The 18,568-nt window shown below is 42.0% G+C and overlaps 1 long non-coding RNA gene across 1 annotated transcript in view; it reads left to right on the top strand.

Annotated features, from left to right (window-relative positions):
- LOC115067976 overlaps positions 1–2,817 on the top strand; it is a 4,465-nt gene extending 1,648 nt beyond the window's left edge. Inside the window, exon 3 of the long non-coding RNA XR_003847333.1 lies at positions 2,740–2,817. This is a non-coding gene — a long non-coding RNA (uncharacterized LOC115067976). The remainder of the gene's footprint in view (positions 1–2,739) is intronic.
- Positions 2,818–18,568: the final 15,751 nt, after the last annotated feature.

Raw genomic sequence — 18,568 nt, forward strand, 5'->3', positions numbered from 1 at the left:
ATCATTTAAACATGGATTTTGATTACTTCTAAGCTTGTAAAAAAAAATAGAACCATAAATGTGCTCATTTCCCACAATGACGTGGGGGACAGGGAGAGAGAAGAGCAAAAGAATACATCATATTTTTCAGTAAGCAGTCACAAAAGACCTTTAAATAACTCAACTTCCTATTGTATTTTATGATCTTCTCTTGGTTTTACAGCATTATCTACCATAGATATGCAGGGAGATTTGTAAAACACTATAGCATTTAAGTCATTACATTTTATAGCTAATTTCTAATGTGGATTTGATTTTTTATGAGCAGAAAAAGAATCTAATTTGCATTAGTGACAGTAACTAGAGAAATTTAACACCTGGCCCTGGTTGTACTAGAAATTGAATATTAGGTACTTGGGTGCTAAAAACCCATTCAGTTCTTCAAGGGGATTTCTCATTTATTTATGTGTGGCTCTCATGTTTACCATTACAAAACTGTTCCTATTATGATAGAAGAAAACATGCTGCCTGCAAACATCCTGGATCTGCATTTTTCATCCTTTGCGAAAGAAAAGGAACTATTTACCCATTAGCAAAAAAGCGCAGCCTGGAAAACATAACAGCATCCCTCCATGCATCTAAAAAAAAACAAAAATCACAGTCCTGGATAGAGAGAAGGGCTTTGACTCCTGCTGGCCTCTTCCCTCCCTCCCCTCCCCCAGGCTTCCCTTTATTTTCTCTTCTCTCACCCCCACCTCCCAAGCCCCTCCATGTCGCTGTTTCTCTGAGAGAAGCTTGGGTGCAGTGTTTCCAAGCAAAATTAAACCTCAGCTAAGAAGATCACGGTGTTGTTACAAGAGCAATCCATATGTTTATAAAGTGTAGAGAATTAGGAGCTGCAAAAGAGGCGAAGCTGGTGTTAAATGATATGGGAAGTGACACTTTACATAGCCAGTTACAATTAACACATTGATGGCATTTTGCTGGCTCCTTGCAGTGATAATGCTGTTGTCAAATGTGTTTAGTGCACCAAATCTCCTGGAGCCTTCAGCCAGGCAGCGAGCTTTTGACAGATTGAAGGTTCCGAGATAGGCTATCATGACAGATGGAAACTGGCACCGATGTTCAGCTTTCGCCGATCACAGGGGACCTGCCCCCCTTATTCTTCAGGGCTCGGCTCTGCAACCTTCCCCCTTCTGATGAAAGCAGGGGATGGCATTGTTAAATAGTGCATCTGTGTGAGTTACACTCCTCTGATGAAAGCATAAGGCAGGCGCGCTGTGAAGCAAAAGACAGCCTCGGCTTTAACTGCATTTTAGATAGACTTGAGGAAGACCCTAGGGAGCTGGGAGAAAACTTTGGTAAATTTCAGACAAAAAGGGGGGAAAAAAGACCATCCATTAATTTCCTTTCCCCAAAGGACGTAAAGAATACACCTCTGATGACAAGGTATCAATTAATGACTTTCATAATGCTTCTTCAAGCTATCAGACTTTATGGAATCGTGCAGGTGTATTTTTCTCTCTTATCATCATTATGTCCTTGTTATTAATCAATTCCAAAACAATCCAAGGATATGTGTAAAGGGGTGCCCAGGGGCAGTTGTGAGTCCTCTACTGGGTGGAAACTAATTCAATTACTTTAAGCTCTTCTTCTTGACCCTAGGATGGGTTCTTGAATTCTGAATTTTGAAATCCAGGACAGGGATGGGACAGAGCTTTACCCAGCTGGGCATAAATGGGAGGATAATATACTAATTAACCTTTCACCCTGTTCCCACCAGTCCCCTTTTGAAGAAAAACATTAGTCATTTGATTTCAAAGGTTCCTCTATTTCAAAGACTCTCACTTGAGCTCTAAGAGTCCTTTCTTTTTGTTCACAAACTCCTCTTCAATTTCCCTAAACTGGCTGAAGCATCCTCTTTCTTTGCAGTCTTAATCTTCCATTCTGCTCTCGCCCGCCCATGCAGGTTGGGAGCAGCAAGTGCTGCAGCCCATTTGAGGTATGATAATCAGCTGATTAGCTAGTGGAGTCGTTTTCCCTGAGGCTCTTTTGTGTGCAAAATCCTCACACTCAATTGACATGTGGACATCATAAAGCTGATGAAATGCAATTGTAATGAACAAGAGGGAGCAGCATCTGCAGCCGTCTAAATGAAGGACCCTTTCCTCTCGCCATGCTAATTCAGAAAATCTGCTCTTAACATGTACTCCCCCTGGATTCCGAACTGAGGCGCATCTCCATGAATGCATATTCAAGGAGTGAATTAGCCTCTGTGGCAAGTGAGCGCCCAGCCTGGCCAGACTGATGCTAATTTTGAAACAGATTATACTGCATCAACCATAGTAATGATATGACAGTTCGCTGGTGACGAGTCCTGCAGTCAGGTTTACTGTCTGGACAGACACAGGTGCACAGAGAGCCAGCAAGACTTCTCAGACAAGACCAAAGGCTGCTGTCAAATGATTTCAGTCAAAATAGCCCCATGAAGGAGAAAAGAGATAATGCATTTAAAAAAATTAATGAGTCTTCATATTTAAACCCTGGCTATAATGGCGGTCAATGGATGTTCCCCTACTTATTATAGATTTGTGTACACCCAGCAGTTGTTAAATTAGGAAGAAAAAGGTGAGATTTCCGTTCTGCACCTCTTTTCAGAAAGCTGCATCACCTGCTAAGAAATTTCCAAGTGAATGAAACTTGGCACAGAAGTTATTTTTATTTTTTTTTAAATTGAATTTCACGTGAATCCATTTGTAGGAAGAAAAACTGCAGTGTTGGGAGAGAAGCGATTCATTTCCACTGGCTGCTCTGTGACAGCTGCTAATACAAGAAGACAGGTTTGTTCATCACTATTTTGGATCACCTTTGCGTTCTCTGTACGACTTTTCCTAATAATAAATGTTAATTAATGATGGCAAGGAAGACTTGCCTTTATATCCAGAAGCTCCAAGCCCTTTCCAGACACTGATTTATCTTTGGGAGTTAGAAAGAGGGCAGGTGTTAGCACTGTTATTTATTTATTTTTTTTTCAGGAGTGGAAACAGACTCACAGTGATGAAGTGACTCGTGCAAGGTCATACAGCAAGCCAGTCCCAGATCTTTGCCTTGAACTCATTTTCACCCCTCTTTATAGCTCTAGACACAGAAAATACTCTGGGGAAAGGTGCTGCTAATCTAACATTAAGGAGATTCCTTCATAAGCATTGCTAATAAATATAGCACATGCCTCCAAAGCAAATGAACAAGACAAGCTTAATAAGGAGTGCTGTTACTACAGGCAATCTACCGAGCCACTGCACGGTTCACCCAGCGGCCCTTGTCAAGGAGCCCTTTCCAGAGATCACAGGAGTTATTCCTTGGCTTCTTTTTGCTTCTCTTCTGTTCTCACACTGACCTTGATCAATAGCCTTTCAATTCAGCTTATACCATAAGCATGCTATGTGTGCCTGTAATGTGGTCATAGACTATTCTTTCTCCAGTATGTTTGGAGTGCCATTGGAGCTACCCAACAGCCTCTTCCTCCAGTGACCAGGAGTTACCCCCTAGATCACCAGCTGCCTCCAAGGGTACAGCAGTGAGGAGGCATTGCAGGGAGATAGGAATAAATCTGCCCCCAAAGGCACTAGCTCCTAACACTCATCTGTAGGAAAGACAGAGCTGAATGTTACCAAACAAATCAAAAAGCACAGTGCCAGGACACATATGTACCCAATTCAGTAACTGCTTGTCTTTGAAATCTACTTGTGAACCTGTTTTAGACTCAAATGCATTTTTCCAAGGAAGCAGAATTTTAAGTGGAGTTTAAGTTCTTGAGCTAGCTGTCAAAGCCATGTTTAACCTAGACTTCTGCTATGTAGATGTCTGGCAGTAGATACTCTGTGGCTGACAGAGTGCCATTGTACCAAAGGCAGTGTTGGACTCTGAGATTAGACGGTTTGTTCTCAAATCTCACCTCTGCTGCTTAGCCTTCTGGAACCCTGTACAAGCAATTTAATCACTTTAAGCCTCAGTTTCGTCATCTGTAAAAGGGGTAATCAGTATTTGCCTCTTAAAATTGTGGCTAGAGGATTAAACCAGATAAAATAGACTGAAATACTTGCCTTGATAAATAGTAACAGCTTCACAAATGCTAATAATGGGATGGCTTACATTTTTTCTTTTTAGCTTCTATTTCTCAGGGCTTTATTGCTAATGTCCCTCAGCCCTGTTTCAAGGGGGTAAAGAGACTTGTGTGTATGTATTCTTTTCTCATTAGTTTAAAAGAAGGCATGTTAACCTAGCAGGCATGTCCAAACTTTGGACATTGTGACAGGGTGTTATCATCTATAATGTTCATGTTTGAGAATTGTACACTTGAGTTACAAAAAAAGTTGCAATAATTATCTCATGATATTGTAAGCAAGTTTTGGACTGCAGACCACAGGCTAGACACCCCAGGCTTAGGGATTAAGAGCCAGATGTAAAGCCAGAATGGGCTCAAGTTCTGGTTCTGCCATTTACCAGCTCTATAATGATAGGCATGCTACTTGGCTTCTCTGAACCTCATCTGTAGAATGGGTATAGGGTACCTAGCTCATAGGACTATGCTAAGGATTAAGCTATACAAAGTGCTAGGCTTATAAATACAATATAAGAAAATGTAACTACTATAGAAATACTGTGCCTGTCATGGACAATGATGAATGTACAAGAAAGCAAAACCCAGTTGGAGATTAATTGCCGTCTCAAGGTTACTGTTAGTAATTAGTGATCTGGGGCCTGGGGTTGGTCTACTAATCCCTAGTTACATACTCTTTTCAGGTCAGGTGTTCCCTCTACCACATACCCACAAGTCATCATGCAGTATTAGTAGGCATTTATTTAGGACCTAATGGTTGCACAGCCCAGGGCCTACTTCCTGTAGTCTCCTTAAAAGGACATGTTGTGCTCTGGACTCTAAACTGAAGGCTGGCAAACTGCCCATAAGCTGATGAGATTGTGTGAAAGATATTATTACTGAAATTATTTTTATATTTCTAAATGAAGATTTCAAACAAAGAGAAGTCCTCTGTAACACAAAAATTACATGAAATTCAAATTTTAGTCTTTGTAAAAAGAGGTTTCTTAGAATATAGTCATATGTATTTGTTTACTTATTGATTGTAGGTGCTTTCCTCTTACAATAATCAAGATGAGTCTTTCTGACAGAGTTGGCATGGCCCACCACACCTAAAATATTTACTATCCAGATCTTTTCAGAAAATATTGTTGGACCTCTGGTCTAGAATCACGAACAATTCTTCCTGGCTTACTGCTGAGTTAAATGGTTCAACAATCCAACTCAAGGTACATAAATATTCTTCAGATTGGTTCAGATGGTAGAACATATGTCACCTGAGTATGGGTTTCTATTGTGTTCTACAGTATCCTGGCAGTATATAGTGGTTTGAGTTCACAGACATAGAAAGCAGGTTGTTATCACAGTTCAAGCACTTGTTAGTTAGGAAAGCTAGTTTCTCTTTGTGTCCAGGTTTCCTCATCTGTAAAATGGTTTTGAGGACTGTGTGAGTTTTTTTTTACCAGAAAGCATTCTGGAGCATTCCTGGCACATTGTTGGTACTATGTGAGGGTCAGCCATTGTTATTTTTTAAGTCACCAGTCTTTGGTGACAAGGAAAGAGATACTCTGCAGATCAGTGGGCCACATGTTCTCAACTTCAACCAAGCACCAACAATCTTCAGCCCAGCAAAGAAAGATTGTTTCTTTTCTGCCGTTGAGTCTCTTTGCTTCTTTCTAACTCCATAGAATATTGCAGACCCCCCCGTTTTGAAGCTCTTATATTGAATACTAACATTTACATACATTTTTGCCCATCCTAGACAGAATTTTTTTCACCCTACTTCCAGTTTCTGTTATGTAGAGTACTTGGTACATGGTAATGTCATGGTATCAGCAAATATTTGGTGAGTTAGCAAATGAGTAATGGGCCAGGAAATGGTTGAGTTGAGAAATTTCTCAGAATTCTTTTCTCATTGTATGAAAGCTCTTTAAATATGGTAATTACTGGGCCAGGAGTGGTGGTGCACGCCTGTAATCCCAGCACTCAGTAAGCGGAGGCAGGCAGATCTCTGTGAGTTCAAGGCCAGCCTGGTCTACATAGTGAGTTCCAGAACAGCTGGGGCTACAGGGAGACCCTGTCTCAAAAAGACTATATATATATGGTAATTACTTAATCTCTTAATGCTACTATCTGGCAGTACAATTAAACTGGGACTTTTGAGGCTTAAAATAAGCAGATAGATGATACTTCTACTTATTAAATGTAGAAATCAAAGATCAGAAGAGCTGTGGAGAGGCTCAGTGGGTAAAGTGCTTGTGACACAGGAAGACCTGAGTTTGGGTCCCTAGTACCCATGTGAGTGCTGGGGGTGAGGTGTGGGGATGTAGAGACAGGTAGATCCCAGGGGCTTGTGGTCAGTCAGTCTAGTTTAGTGAGAGACCCTGTCTTTAGAAAGGGGATGGTGAAGAGTGATAGAGGAAGACTCTCAGTGTTGACCTATACACACTGGGGTGGGAAAGAGAGAGAAGAATGTTTGGAAAGCTTTGTATGAGCATGTTAATATCCCTCTAACCCACTAGCCAGGGATGTGAGATCAGGAAGGGCACTTACTGACTTTGAACTTTTGTATTTAATTGAAAAATAAAGGAAAAATGTTCAATAGACAACAGAGGCCTCACCCATTTCTTACACCATGATTTCTGCTTCTCCAGGTGAATCCAAAATTCTGCTCACTGTAACCAGGGCTTCTGGACAATGCTGGTGGCAAGTGACAGAAGTTTTCTGAATCTGACTTTGGGAAAGAGAGTAAAGTAACCACTTGAAACAGACACACAGGGGGTGAGGCAGGGCCAGAGGAGAGGGAGCTAAGGTTAGATATTGGATTTGGGTTTAGATAAAGCTGGGGAATACAGAGAAACAAGACTTATGGTCAACTTGTATTCCTTCTAATATATTCTTAATTAAGAAGAATTTGTGGGTTTATATATCTGTGTAACCACATTAGAGCCAAAACTGGGTAATAGCTAAGAACTCAGGCCTTGGATTGGAATCTTATTTCTTAATTAAGTACGAGATGTTGGGTAATTCATTTTATTGCCTACAGCCTTCATTTTCTTCTCTGCCCCTTCCAAGGTCATGGTGAGGATTTATCAAAATGATATCTGTTAAAGTGCATATCAGAAGACCTGGTAACCAGCAGGCGATGAATTAATATTGGCTGTTATTATGGAGTGCTTTGGGTTTACTTAGTTGCCATCTCCTTGATCCTCAGATAGTTTTAGATACCAGAAAGATGCATTTGGAAGATTTCTACACAAACTGGAGTTTTAAAAAGCTATATAACTAAAAGTTTAAGACTACTCTTCTAATAAGAGTTTAATCCTAGGAAATCCAGAAACAATTTAATGGAGCTATTTGGTTAAATTAAATGCAGTTCTTTGAAAACAGCTTAAACATGAGGATTGTTACTCAAAAGGTTCCTGAGAATGCTGCCTTGCCTGCTCGAGAAGCCGCAAACAAGGTCAGTATTGATAGCTCACGCTTCAGTGGCTGTATCAATTTAAAGCTTCATCAGTGATTCCCATTCATCTGCAGCCTGCATGGCTGCTGTCTTGTAAGAACCGGGTGACTTACGAACCTATTAAGTAACTTCTTCACTTGCGCTCTAATGAGCTTATTGTTTCCCTGGAAGAACGCAAACACCTGAGCAGAAGCACAGACCCAAGGCACAAATAAGAGGGGTTAGATTTCAGCCAGTGGGTTTTGTTTTGATGCCCTGCCCTTTCCAGTCCCTCTGCCAACCTTGGAGGCCGTGTCTCCTTCATGCTCTGCTCCACGTGAGAGTGATGAAGACCTAGATATTAAGTCCTGAGAAGGAACACTCAGGACCTCCTGCCCACTTTGAAGTGCTCTTTGCCTGGCTGCTTTGCCTGCCACATGGGGTTCATATATATATACGACCTTACGGAATTGTAACATTAGGCTTATCTCCAGCTCCCCCTGCCACCAGCAGTCACCTTCACAGTGAAGATGTCACTGTCTCCATTTCTGGCTCACATGAGATGAGTCCGCACAGTGGGGAGGACATGGGACCCACTCAGAGAAGATGCCCTGGATGTTGGCCAAGGGGTTCTCCATGTGACTCTTCAAGCATAGTGTTACCATCGCACATAGACACCCGCACGTGCACACACACACATCTAAATAAGATTTGAGGGCACAGGTTGATAGAATTAAAAAACTACTCTACTGTTCTGTTCTGAAATAAAAAGGAATTTGAGGCAGAGGAAAGCAGAGAGAAGAAAATGGAAGATGGGGAGAGGGCCAGGCCAGGATCCAGGTCAGGATCCTCAGGAAAATGATCTTTGAGTTTTCTGTGGCAGAGCAGCCAGAGGATTATTTATTTATTTATTTATTTACTTATTTATTACCTATTTATTAATTATTTTCCAGATATATTTTTCTGAATTTTTTAAAAAAGATTTTTAAAATTATTTAATTAATAACCACATAATTAGAAGTAGCATTTCATTACAACAGCATTGACATATTCAATAACAATTTTCTGAGCTAAGATGCATCTTTCTCGAAATTGGCTGTATAAGACATAAAATTAAATGAGGTTTTAAACTTTGAAAAAGATCTCCATTTCATTATTAAAATACACAGTTTCATACAGAAAAATTCTTTTTCAATGCAATTGACATTGGATGTTTGCACATGTGTTTCTAATCTCTATATATCTGATTATTACTAGTGACACTCGGTTAATTTCTGAGCTCCTTGGCATCTGAGCATGGATATAATGTCATCAGGTAGAGTTCAATAGCAATGTTTTTCACATCTAACAATTACTAAGAAGCAAATTTTTATGCTTTGAAGAATTTTTTTTAACTTTATTGAGAATTTCATACATGCATATAAGGTGTTTTGATCAAATCCACGCCCACTCCCTCCCCCCAAATCCTCTCATATCTCCCCATTACTTTTTTTTTGACAACTTCACGTACTCTTTCTTTCTTTCTTTCTTTCTTTTTTTTTCTTTCTTTCTTTCTTTTTCTTTCTTCTTTTTTTTTTTTTTAAATGTCTAACACTCCATTTTCTGTTGTCTGAATCACTCATCTCATAGCTTCAGAAGTTAGTTGTTTGAGGATGTCAACAGGCAAATAGGGAGACTGGGTGGAGTTTACTGGGCCAGGCAGGACAGGAGATGAAAGAAGCCGAACAGGGGTGGTGGCCCATACTGGAATCCCTGGCCATGGCAGAATTGCTGTGAGTTTGAGGCCAGCCTGGGCTACAGAGTGAGACCTATCTAGAGTCCAAAAAGCAGGAAATGAGTCAAGTTGTACAAAACTAGCAGTGACGTTCCCCCACCCCCGTATGTGAATTTTTCAGAAGTGTGGGAAGGGCCTTGGACTTCCACAGGTTGTGGGATAGAAAGCTAGGGAGAATTTCACTGCAATGTTCAGAGCAATCTCAGCTGAGACCTGGCTTCCACACACTCTGCAGAGAAAAATGTCCATCTGTCACCCACAGCTTCTAACCCAATCTCTGGCTTTTCATGTCCTGTTTTCAATGAGTTTTCTTAGTATGAGAATCACCCCATACTTGGATCTTGAAAAATCATGGGTGACACAGATGCTGGGAAAGTAGGAATTATGATAATCAGACTTCTTTTTTCTTTTTTTTGTGTGTGTATGCCATATGTGTGCAGGTGCCCTAGGAGGCCAGAAGAGGACATCAGATCTCCTGGAGCTGGAGTTACACCCTGTACCCCCACCCGACATTGGTGCTGGGAACCAAATTCAGGTCCTCTGGAAGAGCAGCAAACGTTTTTTAACCACTGAGCCTTCTCTCTAGCCCAGATAATCAGAACTTCCTGAACTTATCCCAAAAAGCAATCCTTCCCTGCTTTGTCTGTCTGCTCCCCACCTACTGACAGTTATTACAGGAGTAGGATGGCAACTGCCCCTTGTGGGTAGTGGGCTCTCCATTGCCAGAGGGGCTAAGCTGAGCCTGAATGGCCAGTTTACCTGAAATTGTGCCAGGGATTCTTGTACCAGGCCAAAGCTTAGGCAGACTGTTTATGTTTGAGCTTCTATTAACTGGGGGAGAACTTAAAACCTCCAGTGAAGTTAAAAATACTCCAAATGCTAGTAGCTGTTTCTAAAGAATGTATATTTAGCCCTTCCCACAGTTTTATGTTAATGGGTCCCCACTCATGCTAATGGTGTTCTCATTATTTGAGAGGACGGAATGGTGCCTTGGACTCTCTCCAAGGCCTGTGGATGGCAGGCTGCTCACACTGTGCTGGCTGCATGTGGCATGCTGAGGGACCTTCCAGTGCCCACAGCACTGGGGACCTATAGCCTCATCATGAGTGCTTGCAGAGGGCTAGATTGGAGTGGCTAGGGAGGAAGCACCACAACTAGCAGCCTCAGGGTCAGAGCCATGGGGCCTGAAGAGGCAAAGGAGAGAGGGGAAGGCGTGGTCTCATTGGCAGGGGTACAACTGGCATTTCTCCTAATAATTTCACTCTCTTTATCTTGGAAAGTCATTGCAACTAGGTAAGAAGAGTCTTCTGTCTTTGCTCACAATGAAACTCAGGTGTGCGGAGAAGATGCACTTTTGAAATCTCACTCCACAAGTGATTTATTTTCTCTATGAACACCTGCTCAGAGTGTCACGGAATATTTTTTAAGTCACTCCAATTTAAAGCTTAGTCTGATATAATAATTTGCAAATAAATTGTTCTACCTCTGCTATGGTTTGGATGTCTGTGTCTTCCTGAAAATTCATGTTAGAACTTCAACTCCAATGTGATAGTATTGAGGTAAGGCTTCTTGAGGGTGGGGTTCTCAGGAGTGGACATAGCAACCTTATCAGAGGGCCAGAGGGGGGCCTGGACAGGTAGCTCAGCAGTTAAGGGTGCTGACTACTTTTCCAGAGGACTGGGGTTCGATTCCTAGCACCCCACATGGTGCCTAACAAACATCTATAACTTCAGTTTCAGGGGAATCTAACACCTTCTTCTGACCTCTGTGGGCATTGCATGACAGGAGTGTACTTATATACATGTAGGCAAAACATTCATACATATTAAAAAGGTGGGGAGGGGCAGAGGGAACTAGTGAGCCCCTTTGCCCTTCTATCCCTTTATCATATCAGGACACAGTGTTAGTCCCTTCCTGAGGCTGCAGCAACAAGGCATCATTTTTGAAGCAGAAACATGGCCCTCACCAGACATTGAAACTGCCCGGTAACTTCCAGCTCCCAGAACTAGAAATAAAGAAGTTTCTGCTCTTTATAAATCACATAAGTTCGGGTATTTTGTTATAGCAGCACAAATGAACTAAAGACACAGATACCTCCCTGCTCCTGCCTTTCTCCCTGAAGTGGCTTCTATATATATGGGATACAGGTGACCTCAGACCATTTAAAGACACAGGCACTCAGAACCAAGAGATATACTTGTATCATCTTATTGGCTCAACCTTCAGTGCTCACCCACTTCTGCCTGATCAGAAGTCATCTTACCGGTTTTGGCAAGTGAGGTCCTTGCTGTGTGTAGCGTATGGTCTGATCATGCTTCTGGTCTCATTCAAGCATGGGATGCTCTGTCTTGCCTCTTCATTCCACCTCTCTTCCAGACCCTCTGATGTTTAATGACATCTATTGGGCCCAGATGGGGTGGCCATGTTAGCAAATAAAAATATAGGACACCTACTGGATTTCAGATTAACAATGAATAACTATTTTACTCTAAGTATCTTCAAATATTATATGTAATAGGATATTTTTGTTTATAGGAAATTCAAATTTACTGGATTCCTACATTTTATCCAGCTACCCTCATTGTAGACCCAAGGCCCTGGACTATAATGGAAGACTTTCTGTAGACTCTCCAGCCACATTCCAGAAAGCTCCCACATACTCTATATGAGGCACAGGCTGACATCTGTGTCCCTTCTGTGCCCTAAGAACTCTGGGAGCTGAATTCTGACTCTTTCTTATTAAACAACTCTGCTAGGTTTACCATTTCTTCCCTGGTATGGCCTCCCCAGGTCAGTGCCAGGAGGAACTATAAGGGACTGTAAGGGCTTCTTTGTAGAGCCCAGGGGTCATGGGCATCTTACCTCCTTCACTATGACCTTTTCCTCCTCCTCACCTTTTGCCTCTGCCTGCTTCCTTCTTACTCAAGTCCGCAGGCAAAAGGCAATTTCTGTCATTCTTCTTACCTCATAGGCTCCTTCTTCCACTGAACAACCAGCTACATGCCTTGCTGCCACATCACAAAGAATATTTTCCTTGTATAACGGAGATCTCAGTGACCTGCATTCTCCAGCCTTGGTTTTGTTCATGTCAAAGGTGGAAATAAAGGAGCATGGAAAACACTCTGTCAAGATAATACCCTGGTTCATATGCCTGTTACCCTTGTTACAAAGTCCCATGGAATGTCAGGTATTGAATATTGGTTTTCCTTTTTCCTTACATTTCTCTGCTCCAATCCAGTTGTCCCCATAGACAGGAGGATATTGCTAGTTAATGGGGGAGAAGATCATGACCTCAGAGAGGCAACAGAAAAATCACATTAATAATCCTTTGCAATATCTCGTTATTGCTTCATGAGGTCCTGCCTGTTATAAACACTTCTATGGAGCCATGTTCCCTTTTTCTCTACTCAGAGATTTCTTATAATATGAACATCTATTATGAAGGACTTTGTCTCCTAAAATTCTTAAGAGCTAAATTAATTTCTAAGAAATAAAACACTTTTTTTCTGAATTAAGACATTTCTCCAAAACAGAGAAAGGTAAAGGAAGTGAGGTGTCAGTGTCACAGATAAGATTCTTTAGTTTGGACCTTGTGACCCACAAGTTTATAAAGATATTGATCAAATTAAAAGACATAAAAAGTATTCATAGCCTCTTATTTTCAGTCAAAACATCTATATTCTCATGGCATTTTGGGCTGCTTGGTAAATAACTAGGCATGGGGAGGGATTTACGTTACTTGGTAGGACATGACTAAGAGATGCAAAGACGGAAAAGCATGCGGTTCTTTGTGGACTTCGGCTTTGTTTTGTTTTTAAAGACAGGGTCTTCCTGTAGCCCCAGCTGACCTGAAACTCACTGTGTAGACCAGACTGGCCTCAGTCTCCCAGAGATCTGCCTGCCTCTGCTTCCTGAGTGCTGAGATTAAAGGCTTGTGCTCCTTTGTTGACTCTGAATTGCCATTGATAGAGTAAGCATTGAGGCGAAGAATGTGCTATTGTTTTAACTTGGAAAATTAAATCATTTTCTATTCCAGTAGTCTGGGCTGCCAGCCTCCTTATCTGTGTGACCCGTTGCTCCAAAGGCAGGAGTCACAGGGCTGGAAGATGTGGCAGCATGAGTGTGCTTTCAGTAAAGGCTGCTAAACTGCTCACACATCACTTTTCTGGTTTTCTAGACTATATGAGGTGGGAGCTAACTGGGAGCGCAGCCAGTGCAATGTCCTTCCGCAGTGCCAAAGGCTCCCACACCTGTGGGAGGCAGAGCTGGGATTAGGCACCCTCTATTTTGACCCCACTGGTCCTCTTCCCAGGGCCGCCCCACCCTACCTGCCTCCCTTCAGCTGATTAACAGCAACAGGCCGCCATGCATTCAGGTATCAAGAATGTTGTAAAGTTTAAATTGAACTATCTTGTAACTAACTCCATTTTAAAGGTTTGGAGGTGGGTTAAGTCCTCTGCTTCAACATATTAAAAGTTTCACAAGGAGAAAGGGGAATTAAACAGAAGATAAAAAGGGAAAACATGTTCATTTGTCAGCAATGAAATCTGTCTCAATATTTTCCGATTATAATGGGCCAATTTTAGTCTAGAATCTGTGCTCCTGGAAACACAACCATGAAAGATACATTAAAAAAAAATCATACATTTTTTACATTACCCTCAATGCCTGCCTGTGACTGGTTTTGTACGTGGTGGGTTTTTATATGTGGTCTTTTTGAGAGGCTTTTATACTCTGCATCATGGTGTGTTTATTTTGACAGAAAGAAGATCCAAAGTTTTTACATTCAGGTTCAAGACACTGTATGGTCAAATTACATTTCAACAACACCGTGTATTATATGTGACTTCTGTTTTGTCTGCAGTGTTCCAATTGAACCACAGAGCTCCTTCTCAGTGCTCTTCATCCAGAGTTCTCGCTGATGCTTTACTGATTTTCAAAGCTCCACTCATACTTCTAAGAGCATCTCTCCCACCCCACCCCCCGGACTCTTCTTTATTCCTCCATCTGCCTTCTGCAACGTATTCTTCATATCCTGTCCTCGCAACACTCAAATGCACTAAATAGATAACCAACATGTGGATGTTTTGGCACATTATCAAATGTGTTTTGTTTTTTCCTTAATTGTAGCATTTGCAAAATTCTGCATTATTATTGGGTTGGCCTCTTAGCCCTTCCACTGGAATGTAAGAACCTTAGTGAGAGCCCAATTTCCCAGTTGTTCTGTGGCCTCCTCTTTTATATTTTGCATGTGCTGAGTGTCCCCTCCGATATTTATGGGCACTGAGTTAATGGTGGGGTCCATATCCATAAGAAGGGATCACTGTTTAGGTATAAATGGATTCTTGTCTTAGATGCAGGCTCATCTAGTGATCTCGTCTTTCACACTCCCCCAGCAAGCTGATAGTCTCAGAGTCCACCTCTGACTTTGAAGTCTGGCAGCCACCACAGAGCATTAATAAGGAAAGCTGTGACTTGCTGGGTAATAACACACTGCCTTGGAATAATCATTTTCAAATGAATCAACAACAGCAGCTATTTGCCTGATCTAATTAGCATCACCTTTCTTGAGCAGACGGAAAAAGGTTGGCATATTCTGTATGATGCACCATGAAGCAAATTATATAGACAAGGCAACATCACAGGGTCAGGCTCCCAACCTCCGTGGCTGAGGACTTTCTGGCAGCTCCCCCCGCAACCCATTTCTTCTTCCTACACTAGCTCAATAAATTACTCAGATAATTTCAAATGTGAGAATTATAAAGGAAATCTTTAATTTGCAATTTAGCCCAAATGTGGTCACTATATTTAAGATGACTTGCTCCATAAAAGTATTGCCAAGAGTAAAGATGGAATCCTCTTCAGATCCAAGAACATTCAGAATGCTGTTTAGCCTGAGTGAGAAACTGACTTGCTCATCTACCTGGCAAGAATGCTAAGGATAAAACAGTGTTGTTTTGTTGTTTCACCTAACAACCAGGAGGCTTCTGTTTTTGGATCCTGGATCTGTGGATATCCTACAAGGGGGTAGCCTAAAGGGAGAACAGGTGGAAAGGATGGCTCAGTGCTTAGGAAGACAGACACCGTATGTGGGAAGGGCCAGAGGGCTCCTGCTGAATACAGTGCTCTCATTAGAGCAGCAGGATCTTGGTGAGACAGGGAGGACTCTGGCTAGTGAACTCTGGAGCTTGCTTGCCAAAACCATCTCTTCCAGCTGTTTCCAGGGTGAATTGGGTATTAGTCCTTTCTCCTTTTTCTCAGACTCCTGTGAGAGCTTACAATGAGGAAGAACTTCTCTGGGATGACCGAGAGGGAGGAGAGATATAAAATGTGGACTCTAGAGCCAGGTTTCTTGCATCCCTAAGTCTGGCCTCACCATGGCTAGTTCTGAGATCTTGGGCAAATGTCTTAGCTTCTTCATCTTAAAAACTGGAAAATCACATTCACTGCTTTATAAGAATGCAATGAGGATAGAGTTAATGTATTTGAAGCCTTTAGACAGGGTTTGGTGGGGCTGGAGAGATGGCTCAGTGGTTAATAGCACTGGCTGCTCTTGCAGAGGACCTGAATTCGGTTCCCAGCACCCTCATGGCTGAAACAACTATCTGTAACTCCAGTTCCAGGGATACCCTGGTTGCACACACATACATGCAGGCAAAACATTCATACATATACATAAAACAAACAAACAAACAGGATTTAGCATACAGGAAGCACCATCTAAGCACAGATTCTCAGTATTGCTGGGTGTTGTGGTGGCCATATTTAAAAATTGTCTTTTTCAGTATTCTCAGTCCCCATTCAGACACCCAGTCCACAGATACTTATCTCCTATGTAAAATGGTATATTCGCATATAACTTATGCAGCCCCATGTGCTTTAAATCACCTTCAGTTTACTTATAATACCTGATACAATGTAGGGCTATGTAGTTGTTGTAATGTATGGTTCAGGGAATACTGACAAGAAAACACCTACATATCTTAGTATAGATGCAATATTTGCATATTTTTGATCTGGGTTTGGTTGAGTCCAAGGGTGAACCTATGCGCATGGCAGTTGCCTGTGTGCTGTATGCAGTCAGTCTTACAATTGTATGTTCTTCATTAAACATCTTATTCCATGTGGCTGATTTTATTTATTTTTTCATTATTATTTTGATTCTATTTTTTTCTTGAGATAGAGTCTCACTAGTTACCCACGCTGGCTTGAAACTCACTATCCTCCTGCCTCAGCCTCCTGAATGCTGGGAGTACAGGTGTGGGTTACGCGTCCCCACAAGTTCTTAGAGACCAAGTGTCTGTGTCTGTTTCTTTGTGTTTGTTGTCACCTGCTTCTGGGTGCTCATAAGCCCTTCCTGTGCTATGGAGTTGTGTGGCTCTTATGCCCTCACCTCTGTGCCTCTGTGACCTGATCCTGACCTTCCCTGGTCACAAATATTCTAGGTTTGAGGGGTCAGCTAGTATTTATTTCCAGGAAGGGCCACCGAACACCACAAGACCTTTGTTAAAGTGAGAATTCAGAAGAGCCAGGCTGATCCTGGAGTGGGGTGTGGGGAGGGGACAGCTGTTCTGTAGTGAGCAGAGATTTCTGTGGGGGCTGTATTCGAAAACTAGGATAACTGAGGACACTTTACTTCCTTTCCTCATTGATGCAGGAAAGATAAATTCTCCAAGTCAAGTATGGGTGCTTGCTTTTGTGAACTTCATGGCTTACTTAGTCAATCAAGTGCCTTTGTAATAGTTGGGTGCCCTTTGTCTAACAAATGAAAACCAACTGTACTTGGAAAGACCAACAAGGCAGGGTTGCACTTTGTGAATTAATATTCCAGTGGTAACAGCAGTAGCTGATGTTGATTGGGCTTGAGATCCAGTGCTGGATTTATACATGGGTCATTTCTCTCGACCCTCAGGATCCAGAGGAGGCACATTTCCTTCATCTTATGGATGAGAAAATGAAGATGAAAGAGATCTTAGCTGATGATTCCAAAGAGCTGGTGAGGCATACCCATCCCTGCACTGCCCCCACCATACCCCCCGAACATCAGTCTAAACATTAAATAATGGACCAACTTGGGCCATAAAAGAGTAAATAAAGATGATTACTGAGGCAAGCATAAATTCACTTTTCTCTGAAATAATGGTCACAGTTTGGGAGGAGTTCCAAATCTGTAATTTTTGTTGGTTTAAAATGCACGCCTCTAATCCCAGTACTTGGGTGGCAGAGGCAGCTGGATCTCTGTGAGTTCAAGGCCAGCCTGGTCTACATAGTGAGTTCCAGGACAGCTGGGGCTACAGGGAGACCCTGTCTCAAAAAGACCAAAAAAAAAAAAAAAATTATACCATTTAAAATGTAAGAAAAAAGAAAAGCAAAATGCTGTGTACAAAAAAAAGGAAGGAATTTGAAAACAGCAAGATGAATAAAAGACAGAAATCATGAAATAAGGAGAGACCTGGGGCTCAAACGCATAGACTATGACTGTTTGAAGAAACCAAGTGCCCCCCCCCCCACCCCCGTACACTAACTCTATACTAAATGACAGAAAAAAGACAGAAGGAAAAGGTACAGCAAGGGGCACCTTAATGTACAAATAAAAGAAGACTGAGGGCAGCATTGTCACTATCAAATACTGCAGAGATCAAAGGGGAAAACAGCATCAAGCAGAGGACAGTTTTCAAATGAAGTTCTGAGTCTCCAATAAAGATGGGGGCAAGCCAGTCTGCACACTAGTAGCAAAGAGCATTAATATGCCTTCCTTAGAATTTAACTTGTTAAAAGCCCCAAATAAACTACAATAGTCTAGCCCAGCATCCCAAACTGCAGGCCCTGCTGGGTTAGCAACATTATTTTACACTCAGCCAACATATCCTCCTACCCTGGGGCCCCAGACCTTACAGCTGGTCCTAAGATTTCTTTATTTGCTTCCTTCCCTTCCCTTTCTTTGTGACTCCTGTAAACACACTGCACAATTACAAAGTCACAGCAGCTCGCAATATTGGAACAGAGACACCCTGTTAAATCCATTCCTGACAGCTGCGAGCCCCTTTTATAAATCAGTTATGAGATCAACAACTGTAACTGTGGGCAGACCCTTACCACCCAGAGTTCAGGGAGTCTTGGGATGGAGCAGGGCTGTGCCCTGCTGGCTATGGAGGTATCTGGGAGACAAGGACTGTTCTAACACTTCAGCTCGTTGAGCCTGTGTCCCCACTTTAAGGACAATCTGAAGAGCAAATACGAAAAATTCAAGGTGCAGCCACTTATGTGACAGGGC

Source organism: Nannospalax galili, unplaced genomic scaffold (assembly GCF_000622305.1).
Source record: "Nannospalax galili isolate Female #2095 unplaced genomic scaffold, S.galili_v1.0 scaffold346, whole genome shotgun sequence".
In the NCBI taxonomy this organism is placed as follows: domain Eukaryota; kingdom Metazoa; phylum Chordata; class Mammalia; order Rodentia; family Spalacidae; genus Nannospalax; species Nannospalax galili.